The 27,196-nt window shown below is 37.1% G+C and overlaps 1 long non-coding RNA gene and 1 pseudogene across 2 annotated transcripts; both read left to right on the plus strand.

Moving 5' to 3' along the window:
• The window catches only part of LOC130459156 (DNA-directed RNA polymerase III subunit 1-like), a 44,554-nt pseudogene extending 17,635 nt beyond the window's left edge, over nucleotides 1–26,919 (plus strand).
• On the plus strand, nucleotides 16,618–21,043 carry LOC130459121 (uncharacterized). Of its 2 annotated transcripts, XR_008922834.1 has the most exons (5): nucleotides 16,618–17,070; nucleotides 17,164–17,328; nucleotides 20,059–20,209; nucleotides 20,284–20,435; nucleotides 21,000–21,043. It is a non-coding gene; the product is annotated as an uncharacterized lncRNA (long non-coding RNA). The 2 variants fall into 2 exon arrangements; XR_008922833.1 differs by having other exon boundaries at nucleotides 17,164–20,209.
• Nucleotides 26,920–27,196: the final 277 nt, after the last annotated feature.

A 27,196-nucleotide genomic window follows, 5' to 3' on the forward strand; every position in this document is an offset into this window, starting at 1 on the left:
ACGACCCAATTACCCTTAAATGTGGAATAATAGATTAGTACGAGGCTTAGAAAGTTATAACTATGCATATGAGACATGTAATAAGTTTGAAAACATTCCTTAGGTTGTTTAGTTAAAAGTTGGGTTCGAAAACGTCATTTTTGCCTAAATATGTACTATAACGACCCAATTACCCTTAAATGTGGAATAATAGATTAGTACGAGGCTTAGAAATTTATAACTATGCATATAAGACATGTAATAAGTTTGAAAACATTCCTTAGGTTCTTTAGTTAAAAGTTGGGTTCGAAAACGTCATTTTTGCCTAAATATGTACTATAACGACCCAATTTCCCTTAAATGTGGAATAATAGATTAGTACGAGGCTTAGAAAGTTATAACTATGCATATGAGACGTGTAATAAGTTTGAAAACATTCCTTAGGCTCTTTAGTTCAAAGTTGGGTTCGAAAACATCAATTTTGCCTAAAAATGACCTAGAACGACCCAATTAGCCTTAAATGTGAAATAATAGATTGTAAAGAGCCTTAGAAAGTTATAACTATGCATATGAGACGTGTAATAAGTTTGAAAACATTCCTTAGGTTCTTTAGTTCAAAGTTGGGTTCGAAAACATCATTTTTGCCTAAAAATGACCTAGAACGACCCAATTAGCCTTAAATGTGAAATAATAGATTGTAAAGAGCCTTAGAAAGTTGTAAATAAGCATATTAAACGTAGAATAAGTTTGAAAACATTCCTTAGGTTCTTTGGTTCAAAGTTGGGTTCGAAAACATCATTTTTGCCTAAAAATGACCTAGAACGACCCAATTAGCCTTAAATGTGAAATAATAGATTGTAAAGGGCCTTAGAAAGTTGTAAATAAGCATATTAAACGTAGAATAAGTTTGAAAACATTCCTTAGGTTCTTTGGTTCAAAGTTGGGTTCGAAAACATCATTTTTGCCTAAAAATGACCTAGAACGACTCAATTAGCCTTAAATGTGAAATAATAGATTGTAAAGGGCCTTAGAAAGTTATAACTATGCATATGAGACGTGTAATAAGTTTGAAAACATTCCTTAGGTTCTTTGGTTCAAAGTTGGGTTCGAAAACTTCATTTTTGCCTAAAAATGACCTAGAACGACCCAATTAGCCTTAAATGTGAAATAATAGATTGTAAAGAGCCTTAGAAAGTTATAACTATGCATATGAGACGTGTAATAAGTTTGAAAACATTCCTTAGGTTCTTTAGTTCAAAGTTGGGTTCGAAAACATCATTTTTGCCTAAAAATGACCTAGAACGACCCAATTAGCCTTAAATGTGAAATAATATATTGTAAAGAGCCTTAGAAAGTTGTAAATAAGCATATTAAACGTAGAATAAGTTTGAAAACATTCCTTAGGTTCTTTGGTTCAAAGTTGGGTTCGAAAACATCATTTTTGCCTAAAAATGACCTAGAACGACCCAATTAGCCTTAAATGTGAAATAATAGATTGTAAAGGGCCTTAGAAAGTTGTAAATAAGCATATTAAACGTAGAATAAGTTTGAAAACATTCCTTAGGTTCTTTGGTTCAAAGTTGGGTTCGAAAACATCATTTTTGCCTAAAAATGACCTAGAACGACTCAATTAGCCTTAAATGTGAAATAATAGATTGTAAAGGGCCTTAGAAAGTTATAACTATGCATATGAGACGTGTAATAAGTTTGAAACATTCCTTAGGTTCTTTGGTTCAAAGTTGGGTTCGAAAACATCATTTTTGCCTAAAAATGACCTAGAACGACCCAATTAGCCTTAAATGTGAAATGATAGATTGTAAAGAGCCTTAGAAAGTTATAACTATGCATATGAGACGTGTAATAAGTTTGAAAACATTCCTTAGGTTCTTTAGTTCAAAGTTGGGTTCGAAAACATCATTTTTGCCTAAAAATGACCTAGAACGACCCAATTAGCCTTAAATGTGAAATAATAGATTGTAAAGAGCCTTAGAAAGTTGTAAATAAGCATATTAAACGTAGAATAAGTTTGAAAACATTCCTTAGGTTCTTTGGTTCAAAGTTGGGTTCGAAAACATCATTTTTGCCTAAAAATGACCTAGAACGACCCAATTAGCCTTAAATGTGAAATAATAGATTGTAAAGGGACTTAGAAAGTTGTAAATGCTATATTAAACGTAGAATAAGTTTGAAAACATTCCTTAGGTTCTTTGGTTCAAAGTTGGGTTCGAAAACATCATTTTTGCCTAAAAATGACCTAGAACGACTCAATTAGCCTTAAATGTGAAATAATAGATTGTAAAGGGCCTTAGAAAGTTATAACTATGCATATGAGACGTGTAATAAGTTTGAAAACATTCCTTAGGTTCTTTGGTTCAAAGTTGGGTTCGAAAACATCATTTTTGCCTAAAAATGACCTAGAACGACCCAATTAGCCTTAAATGTGAAATAATAGATTGTAAAGAGCCTTAGAAAGTTATAACTATGCATATGAGACGTGTAATAAGTTTGAAAACATTCCTTAGGTTCTTTAGTTCAAAGTTGGGTTCGAAAACATCATTTTTGCCTAAAAATGACCTAGAACGACTCAATTAGCCTTAAATGTGAAATAATAGATTGTAAAGGGCCTTAGAAAGTTATAACTATGCATATGAGACGTGTAATAAGTTTGAAAACATTCCTTAGGTTCTTTGGTTCAAAGTTGGGTTCGAAAACATCATTTTTGCCTAAAAATGACCTAGAACGACCCAATTAGCCTTAAATGTGAAATAATAGATTGTAAAGAGCCTTAGAAAGTTATAACTATGCATATGAGACGTGTAATAAGTTTGAAAACATTCCTTAGGTTCTTTAGTTCAAAGTTGGGTTCGAAAACATCATTTTTGCCTGAAAATGACCTAGAACGACTCAATTAGCCTTAAATGTGGCTACTACGTATATAATTGCATTTACATGTGTAAACAAAGTATATAATTGCACTTACATGTAAAATATTCTTTGCATTTACATGTGTAAACAAAGTATATATAATTGCATATTTTATCGAATGTGTAGTGCTTTTCGGAGTTACAAGAGACTAGGTGGACAATCTAAGGGAACTAAATTAACATGGATTCCAGCACAGGTATAATTAGTTTATTATTTACCTAAGAAGTAAGTTTTTCAAAATTATAACATACAATGTGATAGAAATTTTACTTGTTTTATTTATTTTAATGCATTTAGTGTGCTCAACAACCGGGAGCACTAGATTGTGGCTACTACGTCATGCGTTTTATGTACGACATAATAATGAATCATGGTAATAGTCAAGATCTTACTAAGGTATGTTCTCATAAACTACGTACTTTATATAATAAATTGAAGTACACAAAACTATTATATTGATCAATCGTTGATAAATTGAATTATTTACACTTTTTTAGGATTTTTCAAGAACATTGCCTTATTCACCGGAGGAGATTAATGAGGTGAAAGATTTTTGGGCAGATTACTTCATGAACAATGTCGAATTTTTAGCTTAATTTGTAATATGAACTTGATCTCTAGCTAGCTACGTACCTTTGTTGTAATAATTTTATGTTTGTTGTAACATGTTGGTTGATCGATCTATGACGAATTTAATTGCCTTTTATTGGGAACGTTAATTACGTTGTAAACTTTTGTGACAGGTATTATTTATAAATGTATTCCCGGTATTGGGAATGAAGCGTCTAATTTCAAAGACGATCATGTCGGAATTTCCAACTAAAATATTAAAAAACGAATTTTTTTTTTAAAAAAAATAAGTCATTTGCAACGCACGTTAGCTCAATGTGCGAGGCAAATGACTTAATTTTTTGGCGCTAAAATTGTCATTTGCGTCGCACATTAAGCTAATGTGCGTGGCAAATGACTTTTTTTTTGGCGCCTAAAAGTCATTTGCGTCGCACATTTAGCTAATGTGCGTGGCAAATAACTTTTCAACATGGTGCCTGAAAAGTCATTTGCCACGCACATTAGCTAAATGTGCGACGCAAATGACTCTTATTTGCGTCGCACATTTAGCTAATGTGCGTGGCAAATGACTTTTCAACAAATGTGCGACGCAAATGACTTTTAGTCATTTGCGTCGAGAGCTTTTGCCACGCACGATGTGCGACGCAAATATGCTTAAAAGTGCGATGCAAATGACCCTTTTTCCATTAGTGTGTGATCCTAATCCTGGCGGTCAACTACCGGAGGTCAAATGTACAAAGCCTTAACCCAATTTGAAACTAGCAAGAACACATTTTAGGAAGACATAAGCCATTCTCTAATTCTTTCACTTCTTTATACCTTCTCCATTTTTTGGAAGGAAAGAGTGATACATGTGATCATTATTCCTTTCAATCTAATGATTTTTGGTAGCATCTTAACTTCAATGATTTCTATTTTTGTATGGTATCTAGGCTTGTATGCAACAACTTCACTGGAGGAATAGTCCCTTGATAATGTCACAATGTGGCTCAAAAGGTTCACCAATCAACATTAGCCAAATGGTTGCATGTGTTGGTCAGCAAGCGGTTGGAGGTCGTCGAGCTCCAAATGGCTTCACTGATCGCAGCCTACCACATTTCTTTAAAAAATCAAACGATCCTGAGGTATGTTTAAGTTTAACGTGAAGTGAGGTTATACATCCTTACCTTTTCTTTTGCAATGTTATGTGGTATTGCGTACGAGAATAAGTCCGTACTTGGTTTAATATTGTCTCTCTTTTCCTCTATCTTGCAATGTAGGACGACACAAGGAGGTTGTCAGTGCTACTTTGAAGAAGCGACGAGCTAGAGAGCGTAAACATTCTTGTGTCTAAGGACAAGAGATACTGGGCTGGGATTTCAGAACTTTTTACCCTCCGTTCTATATTAGTTGTTACATTTTCTTAACTTGGAAGTTTTACATTAATTGCCACATATTTATTTTTGGTAATGCGTTATCTCTATCTCTCTGCTCATCGCATAGGTCCCTCTTTTTATCTCTCTCTATATCTCTCCTCATAACACGGGTCCCTCTTTTAATCTCTCTATATCTCTATCCAACTCACATGACCTCCTTAATTTGTGTGCCCTTCCCCATGTAGCAAGTAATACAAAATGGAGGAAGTATATAAAAGACACCAATTTAGCTCCCCAAACGGAATTGAAAAGCCACACCACTTATTTTGATTTGTTTGATAAAGGTAGCAATTCAACGGGACCAATATGGGTACGGGTCCTCAAACTTGGGATTAATTGGGAACACCCCTTACACATAGATTGACGATCTTTCCTTGAATTTTTGAATACTTATTATTTATATATGAAGTACTTCTTATCTTTTCATATGGTTCCTTTTTTCCCCTTAACGTGCTAGATTTTGGTAATAAGTAATAACAGTGCAACTTGTTCCAAATTAGATAACTTCTCTTTTTTTTTCTAACTTATACATGCTAAGGGATTTGTTGCCAATTCATTCTACAATGGCTTAACAGCAACAGAATTCTTTTTCCATACAATGGGAGGACGAGAAGGGCTTGTCGATACTGATGTATGTCAACTTTGCTTTATATTTGCTTTATGATTCTTCCCTAGAGATTGCTTCTTTTCCTCCACAATATTATGGGTTGGATGCAATTTTGTAGCTTGCTGTTTTTGTATTACCTTTTGTTTTCAAGGGAAGGAAATGTTTATGGGTCTATGTTAAAATAACCGTACTTTGCTGTTTTATGGTTTATTTTGAGATGCCAGTCCAAGTTTCTCAAACCCACATATTGCATATCCAAATGTCAGATCTCAGATGATTATATTTTTGTGTGTTTAACAAATGAAACTTGGACTTGCTGGCATGTTAACCTCACCTTAACATATCATCATCTCACTAACTCCAAGGAGACTTCTAATAATTATAAGAAAAAAAAGTTAAAAGAATCTAGGGAGACTCCTGTCGTCCTGTTTGGGGTGTATTTAAGAAAGCGTTGGAAATTTATGCATCCTGATCCATACAATTACAGAGTGGCTTGTTTAACCTTAGTCTTTCGCCCTTACCCCTTCAATGGAAAAGTGTGTTTCTATTCAAACGTGAATTCTAAAACCAAAGATATTGGCTACTACTTCAAAACGAGAAGAACTAAAGGGCAAGGTAACGAAATATTTGTAGTTCATAGGCGTCATGAACTCATGATCAGATGAGCCATATTGGGCCTTAGGTTACGGAGTCAGTCTTGTAGAAAAACTGAAAGAAAACGGGATTTACATGAGATTTCTGAAGGAAATAATGCCCTTGGTCCAAGTATGCATTCTATGTTAAGTCTAATAAATGCGGTTCAGTATTAATTAACAAGTTAATAATTCAGTGAGATCAAGTGAGCTGAATGCCTAGCTAGAGGCCGCTTCAGTTCAAGTGGAATTAATGATATTAATCCACAGCTTACTCTTGACTGAACCCGTAGGGTCACACAAATAGTACGTAAACGGATCAAGTATTTAATGGCATTAAATACTCCATCTATGAATATTCGGAACCGACGGATCTTGGTTTCAGTGGGAGCTAAGATCGTCACAGGCAAGAAATGAATACTCCGGAAACGATGATATTGCCGGAAACGGAAATATGGATCGTATCGGAAATATGAATATTATCCAAGTCGTAGATGTTACCGGAAACGGAAACATGGTACGTATCGGAAAATATTATTGGAAATGGAAATATTACCAGAATCGGAAATATTGCCGGAAACGGAAATATTGTCAGAATCGGAAATATTGCCGGAATCGGAAAATAATTCCGGAAACGGAAATATTAAATATTTGTTCGAAACGGAAATTAATTCCGGAATCGGAAATATTAAATATTGTTCGTATCGGAAATAGATTCCGGAAATGGAAATTTAATCGGAAGCGTATCGTACGAATTAGCATCGGACGAGGCCTGCCGGACGAAGGCCCGGCACGAAGCCAGGCCGTCGCCCAGCAAGCACGCACGCCACAAGCCCAGCGCGCGCCAAGGCCACGGATGCGTGGGCCTTGCTGCGTGGGCTGCAGCTCGCACGCATGGGCAGTCCTTGTGGCTGCCGTGTGTGTGTGAGTTTGTGCTCATGCGTGATTCCTGAATCTGCAAGAGTCTGTATATGATTAAATGTCTATTCCTAATTGGATAAATTAATTAAATAGAATTCATGTAGGATTCTAATTCCAATTAATTCGCATCCTACTAGGATTACGATTCCTTTTCCATAACTCTATAAATAAAGGCCTAGGGGTCATAATTTATATACAAGTTTCAAAGTATTCAAAAGTGAGTTTTTTGAGAGAAAATTAAAACACATCTTGCTCATAAAAGTGCCGAATTTTCTAGTACCTTAAGGGCGATTCTAGTTGGTCAATCTTAAGGCGGATCCGGACGTGCTGTGGACTATCTACGGAGGGACGACACTTGGAGTCCTAAAAGACTTGTTCTTGTTCGGTTCGGGCGCAGCTAGGGAAGGCACGCAACAAAGAGTATGCATCTAATTATGCTATATGATTATGTGTAAATAATATGATTCCTGGGTTAATGGTTGTTTCCGCATGATTTATGTAAATGTCATATGTATCATAACCTAACAGTGGTATCACGAGCCCCTTATTATTTTCATAATCTAAATTGCATGAACATGGTTAAATATTACAAATTTGCAAGAATTAAAAGGGGTGATTAATTTTCGTAATTGTTAATTAATTGCAAATTGCGTTTATTTAATTATATGTACGCAGTTTTTCGGCAGTTTCTTCATTACTCATCCGAATTGAGTGATTTTTGTGTCAATTCCGCATGTAAAAGGCATGTCAATTTGAGAACCCAGAATTCTCAAATTCGAAGCCTAACTATGACTTTTCGAAGGTTTTAGTTTTTCGGATGCAAAATTTCGTAAATTTAAGATGTTAAATTAAAATATTTGCGATTCCTGTTGATAAATCTTGAATTTTTGATTGACCTACTGCATATGTTTAACAAGTTTGAATGCCTAGTCTTGTTAATTATGCAATCTAATTTGTAATTATGATTAATTTGTTGAAAATTAGAATAATTTAGAATTAATTTGATTTTCATAATTAATTGTAATTTAATTAGAAACCTATGATTAAAAACCACCATAAAAATTGTAAATTTACGATAAATTTTAAATTTTTATGACCTAGACTTGAATCCATAACAATCGGAAATCAATTGGATAATAAATTTTCGATTTTTCGCCCTAAAATTATGAAATTAATAATATTTATTAATTTGTCATTAATTTTAAATATAAATTTTAAATTTTTATGCGATTCGTTCAAATAACTTGCACGCACGAAGCAATGGACGCTTCGTGTTACCCTTAAGGGGTGTTGTATAATGCGGGCATACGACGACGAGCAAGGGAGCTCGTCGCCCGTGCGGCACGAATGCAATGAGCAAGGGCGTAATACACGAGCGCAAGGCAGCAGCCCTGCCTTGTGTCGTGTGCCACGAGCAATGAACGTATGGGCATGGGCGAGGGGCGAGCCAAGGCAGTCGCGTGTGGGCAGCAAGCGAGCTGCGCCACAACGCGCGCTGCCTCGCACAAGTGCGCGCAGCCTCGCGCGCAGCGAGCGCAAGCTCGCGTGCCACGAGCGCTGCGCACAGCATCACTCGCACGCACAGCGCGCGACGTCGCCCGCCCAGCGAGCGATGTCGCGCACCAGCGAGCGATGGCTCGCGCGCGCGCAGCGAGCGATCTCGCGCGCCAGCGAGCGATCTCGCGCCCCAGCGAGCGATGGCTCGCGCCGCGCGCAGCGAGCGATCTCGCGCGCCAGCGAGCGATCTCGCGCGCCAGCGAGCGAGCCAGCGCGCCCAGCGAGCGATCTCGCGCGCGCACTGCGAGCGATAGCTCGCGTGCGATGGGGCGCTGTGCGGAGGCTTGCGTTGGGACAGCAGCAGCTATGCTACGAGCGCATGGGCTGCGCGCACATGGCCAGCAATGGCTGTGTGCGTACGGCCCATGGGCGTGCAACGCGTAGGGTGTTTGCGTTACGATTAGATCGTTTTGAATGTTTAATTTGAAAATTTCAGTTCACGTAATTTTAATTAATTTTAAAATTAATAATTTGAATTAATTTCTTGGATTTTAATTTTGAATATTATAATTATAATAAATGGAATTTATTCTAATTATTTTACTAAAATTAAAATCATGAATTAATTTAAATGCGACTGAAATTAAATTAAATTTTTGGATTCAATTATAAATTTATATGAGCTTTAAATTTTAATTAAATTTGTATGTTTCCGGTTAGACAAGAAATACAATTTTATGTTTAAAATTAGTAAAGCATATGAATTTATTGGTTTGAGTGGGAGCGCTTTTTAGTCATAAACTCTTGATTAGGTCTACAAATCCTTAAGGTTAAAACAACTCGATTAGAATTAATAAGGACTGAATAATTGGTAGATTATTGGTGACCTTGATTAATTGCTGCAAATGTTTACGTGATGCATAATGTGTTTTACTAACCAGCTATGTGGGCCATTCATGATAATGAATGGGTGAATGGTATATATTGTATATGTACTGTTTTGCAGGTTATGAAGTGACTAGTATGGCCCAAATAGGATAGAAAATATGGTCTGCGTACCATTAATTTGAATGTAATTGGTCTAAAGTACCAAAGTTATTTTTCAATTCAAATATGGTCTGCGTACCATCAAATAGTTGTAATTAGTTATAGCTTATCCTATTTGAAGAAAATGGTGCCTCCCACGGAGATTTTCAAGACGGACTTTGAAGTCAAAGCTTCAAGATGAAGTCGGGCCATACTAGATCACAAATATCTTATGCATGTTTTAAGTTATTTATTGCTTTAAATATGTCTTAAAATGCATGAGATCAAAAGCTTGATTATGTTGCATGATTAAGGATTTTAGTTCACTTAAAATCTAACCAACATAGTAAGAGCCTTAAGTTCCAAACTTAAAAAATTGAGTTAAAAGGTGCCATGCCAAAATATACACTTGCTTGGATATCCTTTACATCAATCTAGTAATAGTTTTCGCTCAGCGAGGTGTTACTTATTGGTCCTAAAGGGGCAAGGTACACAAATAATTGTGAGTACATGTTAGTTTTGGTGAAACTCAACGATATAAGTAAGGAGTCCTTTTATGTCGTGGCAAATTCGATAGGTTTACCTAATAAGTTCTTAGACGTACCTATCAACCAAGAATAGTTTCTAGACTATTAGCAAAAGGCTTTTGCTTACCTAAGATGTTCTAGGATTAAGTCGACAAACTGTGCTTAGTTCTTCAATGATTTTAGGATCTTGGAATCATTTTATTCACACCTGCCGGAACACATAATTTGAATAAAATGCTTAATAAACATTGAATTATGCATGTATGCTAGAATTTAAGTTTATTAAGAGAAACTGTGAATGGTTATTTATTTGTTTATTCTTTTCAATTGTAGTTTTTAATATGGCAAACAACAATTCATTCAACATTCGATCAATTCTCGAAAAGGAGAAGTTGAACGGGAAAAACTTCCTTGACTGGCAAAGGAACTTGCAAATAGTTCTTATGCAGGAAGAAAAGGAGTATGTCCTAGATGAGGCGATGCCCGAAGCTCCTGGCGACGGGGTCACTCAGGCTGCCCTCAATCGTTGGATTGATGCCAACAAGGATGTGAAATGTCTAATGCTCGCCACCATGAGTGCGGATCTGCAGAAAACGTTCATCAACTCAGATGCTTTCACAATCATCAGTGAGTTGAAGAACATGTTCCAAGATCTGGCTCGAGTCGAAAGATTCGAGACTCATAGGCAAATTCTTGAGACCAAGCTTAAGAAAGGCGAGCCCGTAAGTCCACATGTTCTCAAAATGATTGGACTCATTGAGAATATGAGTCGGCTGGATCAGCAATTTTCTCAGGAAATGGCTATAGACACCATCCTCCATTCTCTTCATAGCGGGTATGATCAGTTCAAACTGAACTACAGTATGAATAGTCTGGACAAAACGCTCACTGAGCTTCACGGTATGCTGAAGACCGCTGAAAAGACGCTCAAAAGTGATAAGCAGGATGTGCTTATGGTGCGTGGGGGCAAGTTCAAGAAATCTGGAAAGAAGAGGAATGCTAAGAAAGGTGGCAACAAGGCCAGCCCAACTAAGCAAACTGGCGCCAAATCTGCAAAGAGGAAGGTCAGTCAACCCACTTCTGAATCCGAATGCTTCTACTGCAAGAAGAAGGGGCATTGGAAGAGAGATTGCTTGAAGCTAAAGGAAGATCAGAAGAACGGAACAGTCGTTCCATCTTCAGGTATTTTCGTTATAGACTGTATACTTGCTAATTCAACTTCTTGGGTATTAGATACTGGTTGTGGCTCACACTTATGTTCCAATCCACAGGGACTAAGAAGAAGTAGAAAGTTAAGCAAGGGTGAAGTCGACCTACGAGTGGGAAATGGAGCACGGATTGCTGCATTAGCCGTAGGAACTTACTATTTGTCGTTGCCCTCCGGGCTAGTTTTGGAACTGGAAGAATGTTTCCATGTTCCAAGTCTTACTAAAAACATCATTTCAGTTTCTTGCTTAGATGCTAAGGGATTTTCCTTTATAATAAAAGACAATAGTTGTTCGTTTTATTTTAAAGAGATGTTTTATGGATCTGCTAGATTAGTCAATGGACTTTATTTATTAGATCACGACAAACAAGTATATAACATAAATACCAAAAAGGCCAAAAAGGATGATTCAGATCTCACCTATCTGTGGCATTGTCGATTAGGCCATATAAACTTGAAACGCTTAGAAAGACTTCAAAGGGAAGGAATTCTAGAACCATTTGACTTAGAGGATTATGGCAAATGCGAATCATGTTTACTTGGCAAAATGACAAAGCAACCTTTCTCTAAAGTTGGAGAAAGAGCAAATGAACTATTGGGTTTAATCCATACAGATGTATGTGGACCAATGAGTACAAATGCTAGAGGTGGTTTCAGCTACTTTATCACTTTCACTGATGACTTCAGTAGGTATGGTTATGTCTACCTAATGAAGCATAAGTCTGAATCCTTTGACAAATTCAAGGAATTTCAGAGTGAAGTAGAGAATCAATTAGGCAAGAAGATTAAGGCGCTGCGGTCTGATAGAGGCGGTGAATATCTGAGCTATGAATTTGATGACCATCTGAAAGAATGTGGAATTCTATCAGAATTGACTCCTCCTGGAACACCACAATGGAACGGTGTGTCAGACCGGAGGAACAGAACCTTGCTAGACATGGTCAGGTCAATGATGGGTCAGGCCGAACTTCCATTAGAATTTTGGGGACATGCACTAAATACAGCTGCACTCACTATAAATAGAGCTCCGTCTAAAGCTGTCGAAAAGACTCCATACGAATTATGGTTTGGAAAGCCTCCAAATGTGTCTTTTCTTAAGATTTGGGGATGTGAAGTATACGTCAAACGATTAATTTCAGACAAACTTCATCCAAAATCTGACAAATGTATCCTTGTGGGCTATCCAAAGGAAACAAAGGGGTATTACTTCTACAATACATCTGAGAACAAAGTGTTTGTTGCTCGAGATGGTGTCTTTTTGGAGAAGGATCACATTTCCAAAATGACAAGTGGGAGAAAAGTAGACCTCGAAGAAATTCGAGTCGAACAACAAACTCTAGAGAATGCTCAAGATGACATTCAGGATGAAACTCAGAGATCTTTAGAAGAATCTGGTGAGAATCATGGTCAATCTAGAAATGTTACCCCGCGTAGATCGCAAAGATATAGATCTCAACCGGAAAGGTACTTAGGTATTTTGACGAACGAGAGCTATGACGTTCTATTACTTGAAAGTGATGAACCTGCGACTTACAAGCAAGCTATGACGAGCCCTAGCTCCAAGCAATGGCAAGAAGCCATGCAATCTGAATTAGACTCCATGTCTGAAAACCAAGTATGGGATTTGGTCGATTTGCCAGATGGCTACCAAGCCATTGGAAGCAAATGGGTTTTCAAACTGAAAAAGGACAAGGATGGGAAACTTGAAGTTTTCAAAGCTAGATTGGTTGCAAAAGGTTACAGGCAAGTCCACGGTGTGGATTACGATGAAACCTTTTCACCAGTTGCAATGCTAAAGTCTATTCGAATAATGTTAGCAATCGCTGCATATTACGATTACGAAATATGGCAGATGGATGTCAAAACTGCTTTCTTAAACGGCGTTTTAACAGAAACTGTGTTTATGACACAGCCTGAAGGTTTTGAGGATCCAAAGAATGCTAAAAAGGTATGCAAGCTAAAGAAATCAATCTACGGATTGAAGCAGGCATCCAGGAGCTGGAATATACGTTTTGATGAAGCAGTCAGTGACTTTGGTTTCATCAAGAACGCGGACGAATCTTGTGTATACAAGAAGGTCAGTGGGAGCAAAATTGCTTTCCTAGTATTATATGTCGACGACATATTGCTTATCGGAAATGACATTCCTATGTTGAACTCTGTCAAGATTTGGCTTGGGAAATGTTTTTCGATGAAGGATCTAGGAGAAGCACAGTACATATTGGGCATCAAGATTTACAGAGATAGATCTAAAAGGATGATTGGACTTAGTCAAAGCACTTATATCAATAAGGTGCTTGATAGGTTCAAGATGGCGGACTCCAAGCGAGGCTACCTACCCATGTCTCATGGAATGACTCTAAGCAAGACTCAGTGCCCAAAAACACTTGATGAGCGTAGACGAATGAATGGGATTCCATATGCATCATTGATTGGTTCAATAATGTATGCTATGATATGTACACGCCCGGATGTTGCGTACGCACTCAGTGCTACGAGCAGATACCAGTCAGACCCAGGAGAGGCGCATTGGACTGCTGCCAAGAATATTCTGAAGTACCTGAAAAGGCACAAAGATGACTTCCTGGTCTATGGTGGAGATGATGAATTAATTGTTAAAGGCTATACGGACGCAAGTTTCCAAACCGACAAAGATGATTTCAGATCACAGTCTGGGTTTGTCTTCTGCCTCAACGGAGGAGCAGTAAGCTGGAAAAGTGCTAAGCAAAGCACCATTGCGGATTCTACAACTGAAGCGGAGTACATTGCTGCACATGAAGCAGCAAAGGAAGCTATATGGCTAAGGAAGTTCATAGGAGAACTTGGTGTAGTCCCCTCCATTAAAGGACCAATAGCCCTGTATTGTGATAATAACGGAGCTATTGCACAGGCAAAAGAGCCTAGACACCACCAGAGAGTCAAGCATGTACTTCGTAGATTTCACCTTCTACGAGAGTTCGTTGAAAGAAAAGAAGTCGAGATAAGCAAAATAGGAACTGATGACAACATATCAGATCCATTAACTAAACCTCTGCCGCAAGCGAAGCACAACTCGCACACTGCAGCTATGGGAATCAAGCATATTGGAGAATGGCTTTGATGTCTCTGTTTAATGTTTTAAAGTTTTAGAGTTTAAATCTTTGTAAAACATTATTGGTTAATCATTCACAATAAATGAAAGGAATTCATTTTTCCATTTAATTTGTGGTTTATTAAATGATGAGTCCCTTCAACTTGACGATATATTCAAGATAGACTGTCAGGACCAGTCCTGTGACTAAGAAATGTCTATCAAGTGAACTTGAATGTCAAAGGTTGAAAATGGTCCCTAATTGGAGTTTTCTATAAAATTGGACGCATAGAAAACGTTAGACGATTAGAGTGCAAGATGATTAGTAGTTCTGTTTCTTGAACTATGTGGACATGGCAATGTCATAATCATTTGCATAGATACTTACTTTGGGAAGACTAGTATCGGACAAGACCTATGAAACTTTACTGTAAGAGATGAAAGTCTGTCATAAGTAAATTTCATTAAATTATTAGACACTAAATCCTCAATACCTGAGTGATTAGAGATTACTGGTTTGAGAACTGGTTGCTTTGACGTTGACCAACCGTCGCACCGTAAAAGGAGGCTATAAAGGCAACGCTCAGGTAATCACCTATCAAACGAAGTCTAATCTCAAGATCGCAAGATTGGGATTGTCCTCCCATAAATCGGGATGAGATGCTTAAAAGTTGTACAAGGCCACTCGGAGAGCTAGAAACTGTGAAATGCATGGCCGTGCTCGGATGAATCATAGGCTATGATTATCTGTTTATTTGATCAGTTGAACTCTGAAACCGAGGAACACCTCTGGACATAATAAGGATGACAACTCTTACCTTATGTTCAAGAGCAAGCATCGAGCGACAAAGGAATTAGGAAATGCACACTTGTCCCTAACGACAAGTGGGAGACTGAAGGAAATAATGCCCTTGGTCCAAGTATGCATTCTATGTTAAGTCTAATAAATGCGGTTCAGTATTAATTAACAAGTTAATAATTCAGTGAGATCAAGTGAGCTGAATGCCTAGCTAGAGGCCGCTTCAGTTCAAGTGGAATTAATGATATTAATCCACAGCTTACTCTTGACTGAACCCGTAGGGTCACACAAATAGTACGTAAACGGATCAAGTATTTAATGGCATTAAATACTCCATCTATGAATATTCGGAACCGACGGATCTTGGTTTCAGTGGGAGCTAAGATCGTCACAGGCAAGAAATGAATACTCCGGAAACGATGATATTGCCGGAAACGGAAATATGGATCGTATCGGAAATATGAATATTATCCAAGTCGTAGATGTTACCGGAAACGGAAACATGGTACGTATCGGAAAATATTATTGGAAATGGAAATATTACCAGAATCGGAAATATTGCCGGAAACGGAAATATTGTCAGAATCGGAAATATTGCCGGAATCGGAAAATAATTCCGGAAACGGAAATATTAAATATTTGTTCGAAACGGAAATTAATTCCGGAATCGGAAATATTAAATATTGTTCGTATCGGAAATAGATTCCGGAAATGGAAATTTAATCGGAAGCGTATCGTACGAATTAGCATCGGACGAGGCCTGCCGGACGAAGGCCCAGCACGAAGCCAGGCCGTCGCCCAGCAAGCACGCACGCCACAAGCCCAGCGCGCGCCAAGGCCACGGATGCGTGGGCCTTGCTGCGTGGGCTGCAGCTCGCACGCATGGGCAGTCCTTGTGGCTGCCGTGTGTGTGTGAGTTTGTGCTCATGCGTGATTCCTGAATCTGCAAGAGTCTGTATATGATTAAATGTCTATTCCTAATTGGATAAATTAATTAAATAGAATTCATGTAGGATTCTAATTCCAATTAATTCGCATCCTACTAGGATTACGATTCCTTTTCCATAACTCTATAAATAAAGGCCTAGGGGTCATAATTTATATACAAGTTTCAAAGTATTCAAAAGTGAGTTTTTTGAGAGAAAATTAAAACACATCTTGCTCATAAAAGTGCCGAATTTTCTAGTACCTTAAGGGCGATTCTAGTTGGTCAATCTTAAGGCGGATCCGGACGTGCTGTGGACTATCTACGGAGGGACGACACTTGGAGTCCTAAAAGACTTGTTCTTGTTCGGTTCGGGCGCAGCTAGGGAAGGCACGCAACAAAGAGTATACATCTAATTATGCTATATGATTATGTGTAAATAATATGATTCCTGGGTTAATGGTTGTTTCCGCATGATTTATGTAAATGTCATATGTATCATAACCTAACAATTTCACTGTCAACTGATAGAGATATTCCGTATGTGAGACATTTTTATCCTTCTCCAGACTTCCAGTGTAACACACTCTTTCTCCTGGGGTGGTTAATAATCTTCTGAGCTCTTGGAAGAATTACTTGCGATTCATAATTTACAGTTCCATCTCTTTTTAACTTTCAAAATCTTCCAGTGTACTTGTCATTTTGTATTAATGATGTTCTTTTTTTTTTTTTATGGCTAGTCATTTGGAAATTTTTATATTCACAGGTAAAACTGCTACAACTGGTTATATGTCACGTAGACTGATTAAATGCTTAGAGGATATATCTGTTCAATATGACATGACTGTATGAAATTCTAGCGGATTCGTCATTCAATTTTTTTTACGGTGATGATGGAATGGATCCATCTCAAATGGAAGGGGCAAAAGGATTTCCTCTAGATCTCGAGAGATTGCGCTTGAAAGTTGAGGTATGTTCTTTATCCTATTCTTAAAAATCTAAAATGCCATGCTAGTTTTATAGGTAGTTAGTACCAGTTTCTTATGTGCGGATTTTTAAACAGGCTACTTGTCCGGCTGGAAGAACTGAAAAACTGTCTCCTTCAGAAATTTCTGAAATTGTAAATAAAAGGCTTTCAAAGGATGATGCAACTTCTTATGGTGCTGGGTCTGATGCCTTCAATTAAGAAGAAGTTGTTGGTGTTCTTCGAAAATATGGGTAAAAGAAGGTGCAGTGTTTTTATAAAGCAACTACAGGTATTGTTTCTAATAGTTTTAGACAGTATTTTTATTTCAGTAATTAAATATTGCATCAATAGAGGATCAGGAACCCCAATTGGTACTCAATTAAAGAATAAGAGCTTGATGGGAAGTAAGATAGACTTCTCTAGTACACTATACCACACAATCCATACAAACACAAACACACACACACGCACACATATACATGCTACTACTACTCTGAAATAGTCCCTCTATAATACTGAAATTTGCACTTGCTTTTTTGTTGTCAAAACTCAACAATGTTGAACATGTTTTTTTGTAAAATACTTCCTCCGTTTCACAATACATGCACCGTTTTGACTTTCACGTTTGCCAACATACAATTTCGACCATTAATAACTTTGACGGTATATTAGAAAAACTTTTAAAAAGTTAATATTTTGAAAATATACATTAAGTATGTACGAACTTCTACTTTTACGTATTAGACTATTAGTTATAAAATTTGGTCAATATTAGTATATATGCATTTTTCCCTAGCAAACTGTTGTAGCTTATTTCATAAGGAGGAAGAATCCTTTAATCACCTTTTACCCTTTTGTTGATTTGCCTTCTTTGGCACATATCTTTTGTCTTGTTTGGGATGAGCTCATTTCAAATTTGTTTTGTGAATAAAATTATTGGGCCTTGGAAAAGAAGGATTAAGAAAGGTTGAAAGGTTGGCTTGCTGAAGTGTAGAAATGGTTTCATTGGCAATTTGGTGTCCTTGGAAAAGAAAGAACCAATGGATATTTGAGGTAGAGGTTGTTAAGTTATGATACATATGAATAAACATAAATCATGCGGAAAAACCATAAAGCCAGGAAACATATTATTTACACATAATCATTTAGCATAATTCAGATGCATACACTTTGTAGCGTGCCCTCCCTAGCTGCGCCCGAACCGAACAAGAACAAGTCTTTAGGACTCCAAGTGTCGTCCCTCCGTAGATAGTCCACAGCACGTCCGGATCCGCCTTAAGCTTGACCAACTAGAATCGCCCTTAAGGTTACTAGGATTTTCGGCTATTTGGGTTGCAAGTGTTTGCCTGATTTTTGCTTGAAAATCTTACCTTTTGAATACTTCAAATCTCGATGCAAATATGTGACCCTAGGCACCTATTTATAGAGTTTATGGAAAGGAATTATAATCCTACTAGGATATGGATTTATTAATTAGAATCCTATTAGAACTCTAAATAATAAATTTAATCTTTTAGGATTAGGATTTACTCAATGTACGAATTCCGATAGGATTAGGATTCGTTACGAACACGAGCACACGCACACGCATGCACGCCCGCACGCAGGCCTTGCGGCCCACGCCAAGCGCACAGCGCATGCGGCCTCGCAGCCCCATGGGCTTCGTGCGCGCCCGCCATTGCTTGGCTGGGCCTGGCCTTGCGTTGGGCCTGGTCGAGCACTTGGCGTGCGGCTTGCTGGGGGTTGGCCTGGCCTCGTGCTGGGCCTTCGTCTAGCAAGCCTCGTCCGATGCTAATTCGTACGATACGCTTTCCGATTAAATTCCCGATTCCGGAATTCATTTCCGATACGAACAATATTTAATATTTCCGATTCCGGAATTAATTTTCGTTTCGAACAAATATTTAATATTTCCGTTTCCGGAATTATTTTCCGATTCCGATAATATTTCCGATTCTGACAATATTTCCGTTTCCGGCAATATTTCCGATTCCGGCAATATTTCCATTTCCGATAATATTTTCCGATACATACCATGTTTCCGTTTCCGGCAACATCTACGACTTGGATAATATTTATATTTCCGATACGATCCATATTTCCGTTTCCGGCAATATCATCGTTTCCGGAGTATTCATTTCTTGATTGTGACGATCTCAGCTCCCACTGAAACCAAGATCCGTCGATTCCGAATATCCATAGATGGAGTATTTAATTCCATTAAATACTTGATCCGTTTACGTACTATTTGTGTGACCCTACGGGTTCAGTCAAGAGTAAGCCGTGGATTAATATAATTAATTCCACTTGAACTGAAGCGGCCTCTAGCTAGGCATTCAACTCACTTGATCTCACTGAATTATTAACTTGTTAATTAATACTGAACCGCATTTATTAGACTTAATATTATATGCATACTTGGACCAAGGGCATTATTTCCTTCAGAGGTTACTCACATCAGCTTACAATTCTTTATTTTGAGGTTATTGTATAGCTTAGTCAAGTGTTATATTTCTGAAGTGCTCATGATGTTTGATTTTGTAGAGAATCCACTACATGAAAGAATAAGGACATGAGTTTAAATTATAATAATTATAAAGCCTAATCAGACCTATGATTAAAATTTTCCGTACTTCTTTACAAAAACATATCAAATATGTATTACCCAGCTCCACTAAGTTTTAGAATTTAATGAATTTGATTTCATACCGTTGACCTTCACGTCATCTATAACTTATGTAGAGAACTTTTTCGTACTGCTTGTTGGCCTTTGAAGCATTTGTGTCATGTCTTTGTTACTTATCTTGATTTTGAAAAATTGTTGTTGCCTTTTCTTATTTTTGCGTTATTTATGCCATTTCTTTCGTTTAGGAGTCGGTAGTCGCTTCACTTTTTTCCATATTTCTATGCAAAATACTTATGTGGCTCTTACTTTGAACATTTGTGATTAGAAACTCTGATCAAATTATTGTGTGTTGATGGATGTTGAAGGTTTTTTTAGATACATGTATTTCTCGCCTTCATTCGAAAGGGATTGAAGCTGGAACTGGAATAGGAGTGATCGGAGCTCAAAGTATTGGAGAGCCTGCAGGGACACAAATGACTTTGAAAACTTTTCACTTTGCTGGAGTTGCCAGCATGAGTATCCCTCTGATTTGTTCTATTTTACAATAAGTGTAGTTTATATGAGTTTGTTCAATCCTTAATTACATCTAGATATCACCCTTGGAGTTCCACGTATCAATGAAATCATAAATGGAAGCAAAAAAATAAGTACTCCAATTATCATGGAAAAACTTGAGGATGATCAGATTATGGAGAATGCTCAAACTGTAAGAGGAAATATCGAGAAGACGATGTTGGGTCAGGTACATATATGATATTCATGGAAGTCTATTCATTATGTAGTTTTAAGATGGATTCTTCTCTATGTAATGTGTTCTTGTGTCTAAGTCTGACCATCGCCATTGTTTGCTGACAAGTCTGTTTGGGTTCATTATGTATGGAAAAATATATGCCCTAAACCCACGTAGACTTTTGTTTCTAGGAAAGGTGGGTGGGTGTAACAAAAAGCTGGATAACGCAAGAGAGATGAAGTAAAAAGGTGGTGGATGTAAGAAAAAGATGGAAGAAGTAAGAGAAATTGGGTGGAATGGTGTAAAAATTACGGGATAAAGGGGGTATGATGGTAAAAGGTGTATTCCGAAAATAGAATATTCAGTATTCTAATGCCTTTGTTCCCACATCAGATCTATTGCTTAAAATAACAGAAATTACTGAAGGACGTCAGATTGGTTGTATAACGTATTTTACAAAAGCGTATGCGCTCGCTTCCTCTTCCCAAAAGTTCTTATGTTTCCATGCTTTGTTCTTTTTAAATGTTGTTGCATAGGTTGAAATGTTCATGACCTCCACTTTGTGTTGTTTTGCAGGTTGCCAAGAGTATAGTGCTCATAATGGAATCATTTGGAGCATTTATAGTTATTAAACTTGACATGGCGAAAATCAATTCTTCACGGCTATTTATAAATGCTCATACTGTCAGGGAGAAAATTTTAAAATCTCTGAGAATCCATAAGGATCACAAGCTGGTGAAACAATTTTCTTCATTAATATGACTCTTATATCGTTAGTTATTAGTATCTAATCCATAATTATGTGCAGGATGTTAGAGTTTTCAAAGCTGATAAAAAAAAAGATGCTCATTTTCCACTTCACCAGTTGAAGAACAAGCTGCCAGTGGTTATTGTTAAGGTGAGACTAGGAAGTTCTATCTTGCAATTTCTTTTGCTTTTCGTCATGCCTTATTTTTGTTTTTTTCCCCTTCTGTTTTACATCCTAGGCTTATTGTGTAAATGGTTTGACTTTTACCACTGCCTTTTAGCTCCAGGGCATATCTACGGTTGAACGTGCAATTATTGCTGACGGTGACGGGAAAGTTGGGAAGCTCAATGTGGTTGTTGAAGGGTTTGTTTTTTAATTACCTACTTAACTGTTTGTTTGCATTCTATCTACAACCCCCAAGTTACAAACCAGGGGGAGGGGGAATAGTAATAAGAGAGAATAAAGACAGAACTAAGACATCCAAGTAGTTGGTCCATTACAATTGCAGTACCTTTAGGTCTACTACTCTATTTGTTTCTGCTTTCAGAAGCATTTTTAAAAATCCGGGTAGGGTTTATTTTTCATGTCCTATTTACTTGCAACCTCAGGGGAAGAAAGTCTGGAGTTTTAGGTAGTGGCAAAATGTTTAGAACGTCACTTAATCCTAGATGAATCTGAATTAGAGCTAAGAAATGCTTTTGGGTTATTTAGAGATTTTTCTTCAACAATATAATATAAAGCAGTTCCTTTAATACGAGTAATATTCTACCTACTACAACTATTGCATGCATGCACCAGATATAAATATGTTCGTTTTATTTAATAGCTCAGACTCTTTATATCATACTAGCATTTCAAAGTGTATGTATCCTTGACAAAAGTATCTTTGGTTCGAAATGCAATTGCATGACTTTCTTCTCATCATTTGGATTTGGTATGATGAAGAAAATTCTGAGAAATCATCTAAAATCAGATGGTTAACTTAAATTTAACACATAAAAATCATAGGGAATTCTACTGGGTAACCTACCTAGTTTTGTCAATTAGTACCCCAATTAATTTTTTGTACACATGGTATATTGGGGTATAAAAGCTCATTATCACTTCTCCTCCCTACCATCTTCTCTGCTTAGCGTCCACCTCCCACCTGCCTACCTATTCTGCAGCTAGGAAGCAATCAACCATCTAAATAACCTCATCAGCCTCTTCCCTCCACTCCCTTAGTTATCCAGTACCATTCTCTGAATTTCCCTTTATTCTCCAATAAACCAACATGTATCACCATTCACCACTCTCTAATGAACACAAGAGGAGGATCATACACCAGTGTAAACTGACCATCACATTCCAGCCCACTGAAAACCACCATGAACAAACCCCACCACGCAGCTAATCCCTTCAGTGCATTCCATCCACCACCGGCCAAGAGGTAAAGCTAGCACAACCATACCCAAACCCCATACTGTCACTTGACCACTACCACTGAAATCACTTCATTACAGCCCACTGAAAACCAGCATGCCCAAATCTCTCGGCAGTCAACCAATCACCACCAAAAACGGACACCAAAAGGCATCCAAATCCGACTGAAGCTCATATCTGTAGAGAATTGGAAAGCTTGAATATATTGCATTTTATGAATTACATTATATAGCTATAATAGTAACAACTAACCGTAGCTTAATCCTAGAAATTAGAGATATTCTTTGATTAACAATTACGGATATACATTTACAAATAACCTAAATATAGGGTCTAATATTAGGGATTACAATAACTAAAATATTGACTAAGATGTACTACGTATATCTTCTACACGCCCCCGCAAGACGGACGACCGGCACCAGAGACCAGTCTTGAATAGAAGTAGAGGAGGTAGCGGACACCGAAGATGTGGGTTGCACCATAGGAGAAGTTGTGGGAGCTCCAGCGCGAGTTTGAGCGACAATGAACGTGATTTGTAGAGTGTGCTCCTGTCGATGTCTGACTGGTTGCCATTGAAAATCATCAAATGCTTTTTTTTTCTTTGAAAAATGAAGCTGTATGAACAAGGGTGAGATATGAAAGAGTAAATAAATTGCATTTCCACTTTAATGGAAACGAGATACAAAAAAAATGCTAATGTTTGGATTTGTACCAAATTTTTGGGGGTTTTGGCCTTTTGAGTGAGGAGCCACAAAAGTGGTACGAGACCATAGGGAAAAGTCAGAATGCTAAGGATGAAGGAAAATAAATAAACATTGGGGTTTGACATCTTGGGTGAGGATTGACGAGATATCAGAGAGGCATGTATGAGGGAGAGAAGTAAAGTGAACATGTTCCATTTTCATATTAATGACCATGAATGAGAGAAAAGAGTAAACTAGAGTGAGTTTATCAAGGGCACTCTGGCAGAAAATCAAGAAGTATTTTTGCATAGAGTTATGGTGTGCTAATGGCATATCATAGGGAAAGAAATCTAGGAAAGAGGTGTTCCATTTTTGATTGAAAACATAGAAGAACGAGGGACGAGGGTTGCTACACACTTTTTTGACCGTTGGACAATCAGAATGCATGGCTTAATTATTCGACGGTGGCATTAGCCGGGATAAATTGAGAGAATATATTTGTGTTCTCTGTAGGGTTTTGGAGAAAGTAGATGAATTGTAAGGCAACATGGTAGGCGAACTACGGGGTGCCCTAAGAGTTGAGCAGAAAAGTTGGTTTGAAGATTTCCCCTTTGAAGAGGAGAAGAGAGGTTGAGCATACAGAGTGTCCATTGTTACCATTTAATGAGATCGAGGAAGATGAAGCATGATGGGTGGGGGACTCAATATGGTCAGGGTCATTTGTTAGAGTCGGCAAAGGTCTTTGATGGTGTAACCATGAAAGACGAGGGAGATGTAGGTGGGAAGAGAGGAAGGATATTGAGGATATCTGATAATATTTTGTGATATAATTTCATAATATTTTGCGGCATGTTGCTAGGATATTTTTGTGGTAAATATATTGTAAATTAGTTAGTTTTTCTTAATTTTAGAATACTTAGTTTTCCTAAATTTTAGATAAACATTTATTCTAAATTTAGTTATTATTGTAATATATATATTTGGTTGAGCAATTAATGAGAAGGCAAGCCGTATCAATGCAATTTTCTACAAAGGAGATGGGATAGTGGAAACGAAAAAAGGGATCTATAGCTCATGATACCATGTCGAGAATTGGAAAGCTTAAATATATTGTATTGTATGAATAACATTATATAGCTATAATAGTAACAACTAACGGTAGCTTAATCCTAGGATTTTGAGATATTCATTGACTAATTATGGATATACATTGACAAATAACCTAAATATAAGGAGTAATATTAGGGATTACAATAACTACACTATTGACTAGGATATCCTACGTATATCCTACAATATCCCCAAGAGACGATGAAGAATTACAAGAATAAAAAACAGCTGGATGGGGTTTCAGTGAGGTTGGATGTTTGGCTAGCAGTTGTGAGCTTTTAGGTTTTTATATACCCACATGAGAATTAAAATCTACAAGAGAGTTTGGAAGAATGAAGAAAAGCTCTAAAGGTTAGCTGAGGCAATTAGGTCAAATTGAGTTAATGGGTATTCTGTACCTTTGATATTTGGTTTTGATATTTTATGACTGTATCCAGAAAACATGGTAATAAAATTTGGTTCTGTTTAACCCGAAAAGTTACTCTAAACATAAAAATACTTTGGTATTACAGAACTGGTCTCAGGGAGGTGATGGGAATCCCTGGAATTAAAGGATGCAAGACGGATAGCAATCATGTAATTGAAGTCAACAAGCACTTGGAATAGAAGCTGCAAGAAGTTGTATCATCAGTGAGATAAATAAAGTCATGCAAAGTCATTCAATGGATGTTGACGTACGGCATATGATGCTTCTTGCTGATGTGATGACATATAAGGTAATTCCTTCTTCAACCAAATTTATACTCCATTATCAATGAAAGAATATCAAATTTGGTGCGAATTTTCATCAGAAATCAAAGTGATTTTACTGTTGTTACAGGGGGAGGTTTTGGGAGTTAATAGATATGGGATTGCAAAAATGAAAGAAAGTGTATTGACGCTGTCATCATTTGAGAAGACAGACTATCATCTTTTTAATGGTTCTTTACATGGGAGGAAGGATGAGATCAAAGGAGTAGGTGAACGTATCATCTTGGGCATACCAGCGCAGATTGACACTGGAATTATTAAAATTAGACAAAGGTATGTTAGCAAGCTCGCATCGTTGTATGCTCTGTTTACCATCATGTAAACAAACCTTGACATTCTTTTTCAATGGTGGTAATTTCCATCCTTTATGATTTCATGTTATGCATCAGCCAATCATGTGCTTATTTTTCTTTTTTTCATTGAAATTTTGAAGCAAAAGTTTCGAATTTTTATACCAGCAAGATATCTGAGCTGTTAATGTTTTCACATCTTAGAGTTGCTCCTAATTCTGTTATATTTCTCAGAATGGATCCGTTGCCGCCCCTCAAATATGGCCCTGATCTGGTAATATCTTGACTGATCAAGTTGGAGTTGAGCAATCATCTCACAAACAAAATCAACTCACTATTGACATGTTGAGAGGTATAAGTAATTGGTTGTGTATCAAATTTTGGTTCCTAAGGGTGTTGTAAATTCATGCTTTTCTAATTTTGTTATCATACAGGCATTTTGAACTACTATTTCCTGTTTGTGTGATCGTGTGAACCATCTTTATAACTCGGTTTTATTTTTGGCCATTGCCTGATGATTCCAGCTATCTTAATCAGTAAATCAAATATCCAATTTTGTTACATAGTGATAAATTGTGTAGAAGCTCAATCGACTTTACAAAGGATTGCAAATGTCACCTTTCAATCGTGATCTGTGATAAATATGTTGAACTCTACGATGAACGTGAAGAGTACATAGAGATCAATCGTGTAACCTATTTACTAAAAATAGTAACCAATTGTTTGTTGGTTCAGTGGTGATTGAGGCTGAACTTGGTAGGGGAACCTGTGTTCGATCCCTCGCAATAACAATTGGGAGGGGACTGGAACTTAACCACCCAGAACTCGCCCCGAATCCGGATTAGCCCTAAAAGTGAACCGGGTGCTAACACCAAAAAAAAATTACTAAAAATAGTCTCGAACATTTTAAATTTTAAACTTCGAAGGAATTGGTCTCGTGTTCAATGGCAAGGTTTCCTTCCTTTCATAAAATTAAGATTTTAGGTACTTATCCTCCAATTACTGAATTATACACCCGAGAGTACCGTCCAAATGGTATTCTGAGGGAAAAACGGAGGAAATACCACAACGCGCGCGATGTAGAACGCTGGTAACATAAAATAACAAGTGAAACGAAAGACGTAACATACAAAATGAACAAAGTAACATAACATGACTGCCAAAATTATAAATATAAATAGCTTTAAAATAAAGAAAAATTACGCTTCATTTCCATTTCGAAGCTTTTTCTCTCCTCTCCACTTTCTCACTCCACAATTGTCACAAACCACCTTTTTGGAGATTTTTAGGCTTTCTCTCTCCTCTCCATTAACATTTTTTTAAAAGTCTCTTTGCAATTGTTGAAGGTTTCTGAAGTAAAATGGAAGATAAGTAGCCTGAAAAACATCTAGAAAACAAGGAATTCAAAAGTAGGTGTGATACTAATTTCTAAATAATTATGTAGTTTCTTCCTAATTTTTTTTCATATTTCGGAAACTTTTACTTATAAACCCTAACTTTTGATTATTTTTTCTTTTTAATTGTACAATTGCAGTTCTGAATAACTTGAAGAAGGTGCCACAATTGCATCATGAATTAAAATCTAGTTCGTAATTTCCGTCAAATTATAAGCTAATATGTTTTCATAATTTTGTATTATGCATGTTATTTTTGACATAATATATGTTACTTTATCTTGTACTTATGTTATTTATTGTATATTCAATGATTTCTAGGGTTTTTGCAATGATTATTTAAAATCATGCTATTTTGTGATACAGAGAAACT

The sequence above is a fragment of the Spinacia oleracea genome, chromosome 6 (assembly GCF_020520425.1).
Source record: "Spinacia oleracea cultivar Varoflay chromosome 6, BTI_SOV_V1, whole genome shotgun sequence".
NCBI classification, from domain to species: Eukaryota; Viridiplantae; Streptophyta; class Magnoliopsida; order Caryophyllales; family Amaranthaceae; genus Spinacia; species Spinacia oleracea.